Source organism: Salvelinus alpinus, chromosome 14 (genome assembly GCF_045679555.1).
Source record: "Salvelinus alpinus chromosome 14, SLU_Salpinus.1, whole genome shotgun sequence".
NCBI classification, from domain to species: domain Eukaryota; kingdom Metazoa; phylum Chordata; class Actinopteri; order Salmoniformes; family Salmonidae; genus Salvelinus; species Salvelinus alpinus.
Genome location: NC_092099.1, coordinates 47,828,218 through 47,834,217, shown reverse-complemented (window position 1 = coordinate 47,834,217; position 6,000 = coordinate 47,828,218).

Below are 6,000 nucleotides of genomic sequence, written 5' to 3'. Positions count from 1 at the left end.
ACGTTTTAAACAAGTCCCAGTGATTACCGGATCATATGCAGCGTTTTAAACAAGTCCCAGTGATTACCGGATCATATGCAACGTTTTAAACAAGTCCCAGTGATTACCGGATCATATGCAACGTTTTAAACAAGTCCCAGTGATTACCGGATCATATGCAGCGTTTTAAACAAGTCCCAGTGATTACCGGATCATATGCAGCGTTTTAAACAATCCCCAGTGATTACCGGATCATATGCAGCGTTTTAAACAAGTCCCAGTGATTACCGGATCATATGCAACGTTTTAAACAAGCCCCAGTGATTAGTGAATCAGACGCAGTATTTAAAACAAGCCTCAGTGATTAAAATCAAATCAAAGTTGATTTGTCACATGCTTGGTAAACAACAGGTGTAAACTAACAGTGAAATGCTTATTTACGGGCCCTTCCCAACAAGAGAGAAAAAAAGTGAAATAAATAAATTATAACACACGGCATAAGATGGGGATAAAGAGATGGGGATATAGAGACTAGGCAACAGGACAGATAAACAGTAACAGCAGCATATGTGATGAGTCAAAAGAGAGTGCAAAAAGGGTCAATGCAGCTCTTATGGCCTGGGGTAGAAGATGTTCAGGGTGCTGTTGGTTCCAGACTTGGTGAATCGGTATCGCTTGCCGTGCAGTAGCAGAGAGAATAGTTTATGACTTGGGTGACTGGAGTCTTTGACCATTTTTAGAGCTTTCCTCTGACACCGCCTGGTATAGAGTTCCTGGCTGGCAGGAAGCTTGGCCCCAGTGATGTACTGGGCCGTACGCATTACCCTATGTAGAGCTTTGCGGTAGGATGACAAGCCGTTGCCATTCCAAGCGATGGTGCAGCCAGTCAAGATGCTCTCAGAAGTTTTTGAGGCCCATGCTAAATCTTTTCAGCCTCCTGAGGGGGAAGAGGCATTGTCGTTCCCTCTTCACAACTGTGTTGGTGTGTTTGGACCATGATAAATCCTTAGTGATGTGGACACAGAGGACTTGAATCTTTCCTCCTGCTCCACTACATCCCCGTCGAGTCTTTGAAAATGTTTAGGGCCTTCCCCTGACAACGCCTGGTATAGAGGTCCTGAATGTCAGGGAGCTCGGCCACAGTGGTTTTTTAAATGTTATTTAACCTTTATTTTATCAGGGAGTCATACTGAGACCAAGGTCTCTTTTACAGATGAGGCCTGAATGACAAATTACATAAAATACCCACATCAAAATATAAATACAAAATGCAAGCAGAAAGAAAAACCCGGTCATAAAAAAACAAACACATTGATCAGTAACAAGGTCCTCAATCAGCTTTCTGAATTGACCTCGACGCACCAGAATATTTTAACAACATTTTGAAGTTTGTTCCACAAATAAGGTACAAGAAAACTCAAAGCTGATTTACCTAACTCAGTAGAGACCAAAGGAACTCCTATGTCTGAAGTTTAATGATGATGTTAGGTGTAGTGGGACTTTTTGTAACAGGGCTTTATAAATGAAAACATAGCTATGTATCAATCTACGTAACATCAAAGAGGGCTAACAAACTTTCTGGTGATGTACTGGGCCGTACTGGGCCGTACTGGGCCGTACGCACTACCCTCTGTATTTGCCATTCCAAGCTTTCATGCAGCCAGTCAAGATGCTCTCAATGGTGCAGCTATTACCGGAACAGACGCAGCGTTTTAAACAAGGCCCAGATCAGACGCAGCATTTTAAACAGATCCCAGATCAGACGCACTGTTTTAAACAGGCCCCAGCGATTCCTGTTCATTCACTTCTATCATGTATACTCAGCTGCTATTAGAACCACTCACATGAAGAGTATCACCTGTTTTGTTACAGTAATGTAACTGATTGATGTTTCTGCAGTTGGGTACATTTTTTCTGATAAAAACCAGTGAGGAGAACAAAGTATATCTTCACAGTTACACTGTGCTGTTAACATGGGTCATTGGTTAGGGTTGCAGCATACTTTTTGCTTTTCAACACAAGATTGTCTTCAGTACAAAACGTATGATCATGAAAGTCTGTATGGGTGTATGGTGTACAGTAGTATCCTGGTGGTGCTATATGGGTATATGGTGTACAGTAGTATCCTGGTGGTGCTATATGGGTATATGGTGTACAGTAGTATCCTGGTGGTGCTATATGGGTATATGGTGTACAGTAGTATCCTGGTGGTGCTATATGGGTGTATGGTGTACAGTAGTAGCCTGGTGGTGAAATATGTAAGTCGCTCTGGATAAGAGCGTCTGCTAAATGACTTAAATGTAAATGTAAATGTATATGGGTATATGGTGTACAGTAGTATCCTGGTGGTGCTATATGGGTATATGGGTGTATGGTGTACAGTAGTAGCCTGGTGGTGCTATATGGGTATATGGTGTACAGTAGTATCCTGGTGGTGCTATATGGGTATATGGTGTACAGTAGTATCCTGGTGGTGCTATATGGGTATATGGGTGTATGGTGTACAGTAGTAGCCTGGTGGTGCTATATGGGTATATGGTGTACAGTAGTATCCTGGTGGTGCTATATGGGTGTATGGGTGTATGGTGTACAGTAGTAGCCTGGTGGTGCTATATGGGTATATGGTGTACAGTAGTATCCTGGTGGTGCTATATGGGTATATGGTGTACAGTAGTATCCTGGTGGTGCTATATGGGTATATGGTGTACAGTAGTATCCTGGTGGTGCTATATGGGTATATGGGCGTATGGTGTACAGTAGTAGCCTGGTGGTGCTATATGGGTATATGGTGTACAGTAGTATCCTGGTGGTGCTATATGGGTATATGGTGTACAGTAGTAGCCTGGTGGTGATATATGGGTATATGGGTGTATGGTGTACAGTAGTAGCCTGGTGGTGATATATGGGTATATGGGTGTATGGTGTACAGTAGTAGCCTGGTGATGCTATATGGGTATATGGGTGTATGGTGTACAGTAGTATCCTGGTGGTGCTATATGGGTATATGTGTGTATGGTGTACAGTAGTAGCCTGGTGGTGCTATATGGGTATATGGTGTACAGTAGTATCCTGGTGGTGCTATATGGGTATATGGGTGTATGGTGTACAGTAATAGCCTGGTGGTGATATATGGGTGTATGGTGTACAGTAGTATCCTGGTGGTGCTATATGGGTATATGGGTGTATGGTGTACAGTAGTATCCTGGTGGTGCTATATGGGTATATGGGTGTATGGTGTACAGTAGTATCCTGGTGGTGCTATATGGGTATATGGTGTACAGTAGTATCCTGGTGGTGCTATATGGGTATATGGTGTACAGTAGTAGCCTGGTGGTGATATATGGGTATATGGGTGTATGGTGTACAGTAGTATCCTGGTGGTGCTATATGGGTATATGGTGTACAGTAGTAGCCTGGTGGTGATATATGGGTATAGGGGTGTATGGTTAACAGTAATAGCCTGGTGGTGCTATATGGGTATATGGGTGTATGGTGTACAGTAGTAGCCTGGTGGTGCTATATGGGTATATGGGTGTATGGTGTACAGTAGTAGCCTGGTGGTGCTATATGGGTATATGGTGTACAGTAGTATCCTGGTGGTGCTATATGGGTATATGGGTGTATGGTGTACAGTAGTATCCTGGTGGTGCTATATGGGTATATGGGTGTATGGTGTACAGTAGTATCCTGGTGGTGCTATATGGGTATATGGTGTACAGTAGTATCCTGGTGGTGCTATATGGGTATATGGTGTACAGTAGTATCCTGGTGGTGCTATATGGGTATATGGTGTACAGTAGTAGCCTGGTGGTGCTATATGGGTATATGGGTGTATGGTGTACAGTAGTATCCTGGTGGTGCTATATGGGTATATGGGTGTATGGTGTACAGTAGTAGCCTGGTGGTGCTATATGGGTATATGGGTGTATGGTGTACAGTAGTAGCCTGGAGGTACTATATGGGTATAGGGGTGTATGGTGTACAGTAATAGCCTGGTGGTGATATATGGGTATATGGGTGTATGGTGTACAGTAGTATCCTGGTGGTGCTATATGGGTATATGGGTGTATGGTGTACAGTAGTATCCTGGTGGTGCTATATGGGTATATGGGTGTATGGTGTACAGTAGTATCCTGGTGGTGCTATATGGGTATATGGGTGTATGGTGTACAGTAGTAGCCTGGTGGTGCTATATGGGTATATGGGTGTATGGTGTACAGTAGTAGCCTGGAGGTACTATATGGGTATAGGGGTGTATGGTGTACAGTAATAGCCTGGTGGTGCTATAATGGTATATGGGTGTATGGTGTACAGTAGTAGCCTGGCCATGTCGGTGCTATAACTCTTTAAATCTCTGTGCCCTTTCTCTGCATCATCCATCTTCCCTTATCAGTGTTTATACACCATCAGGTTTGCAGTGTCCTACACAGTCCCTCTGGTAATTTAACTTGGAATATGTTTTTCAGAGCATCTTCCAGGCCCCTAGAATGCTCCAAGTCATTATTGTCTCTGGCAGGTACATAGAAGCAGATTAAACTAAAGAGGAGAGCCAGGGAGGATGTCAGGAGAAGGTCTGCCTGTTTCTATTGTTTATTTACCAAGCAGAGCCAGCCCAGCCCCAAGGAGAGAGGAGGACTGTGGGATATTAGCAGCAATGCCAAGCTGACCCTCCATCTTCTCCTGTCCTCATCTGCAGGCTTCCTGTTTCAGCGTCAAGTGATTGACCATTGGCTCTAGATTAGAATTGATTGCATCAGAGAAATAACAATGGAAGCCTATTAGTATTCACACATAGTGTGGCAGGTAGTGTGTCTCACCGTGTGATCAGCAGATAGCAGAACAACTGGATCCATTATTAACAACACATTGTCTAGCAGGCTGATGCTAAAGATGAGAGTGGGGCCTTTTGATTTGAGTAATGCAGTGGTTCTAACTGGGTCGTATCGATCCGTCTATCCGGCTCCTGTTCATGACTGAACAAGCAGGATGGATGCCCTGGTTGTCGTTGAAGGGTAAAAATACTGGGGTAACCTGAGAAAAGCTATTATGTGCTGTTAGCTCATGTGGAGGTATGAGAAATACGTTTTTTTGCTTGACTTGCCATGGGAATGGCTTGGAAGCAGTCATGGTCTCCTTTAGAGGACAGGAGAGGGGAACAGGCTACTCTTGTGTGGAGGATTGTGTCGGGCATCTTCATGGCTGGACATGACTGTTATCATTACCATGGTCTTTGATCCTGTCTCTTCAGACTAGAAGTGCTTTATTGGTCCATTTGCATGGATATTCTTATTTGATTTGCTGTCACACTAACCAACCTGACACACAACACATAGATCCCAGAGCAGCACCCCCGGAACATTTAAGTAAAGTGCCTTGCTCAAGGGCACAACGGTAGGTAGTATACAGGGATATTGAAGCCGGTAACCCTCCGACAGCCGGGTTTTTCTCTGCAGATTTCCCAGCAGGCCGCTCAGTGGTTCAAACCGTCTCTCTAACCTCGAGGCTACAGGCGAGTTGCCGGCCCGCCTCTCTAACCTCGAGGCTACAGGCGAGTTACCGGCCCGTCTCTCTAACCTCGAGGCTACAGGCGAGTTACCGGCCCGTCTCTCTAACCTCGAGGCTACAGGCGAGTTACCGGCCCGCCTCTCTAACCTCGAGGCTACCGGCGAGTTACCGGCCCGCCTCTCTAACCTCGAGGCTACCGGCGAGTTACCGGCCCGTCTCTCTAACCTCGAGGCTACAGGCGAGTTACCGGCCCGCCTCTCTAACCTCGAGGCTACAGGCGAGTTACCGGCCCGTCTCTCTAACCTCGAGGCTACAGGCGAGTTACCGGCCCGCCTCTCTAACCTCGAGGCTACAGGCGAGTTACCGGCCCACCTCTTTAACCTCGAGGCGACAGGCGAGTTACCGGCCCGTCTCTCTAACCTCGAGGCTACAGGCGAGTTACCGGCCCGTCTCTCTAACCTCGAGGCTACAGGCGAGTTACCGGCCCGCTTCTCTAACCTCGAGGCGACCGGCGAG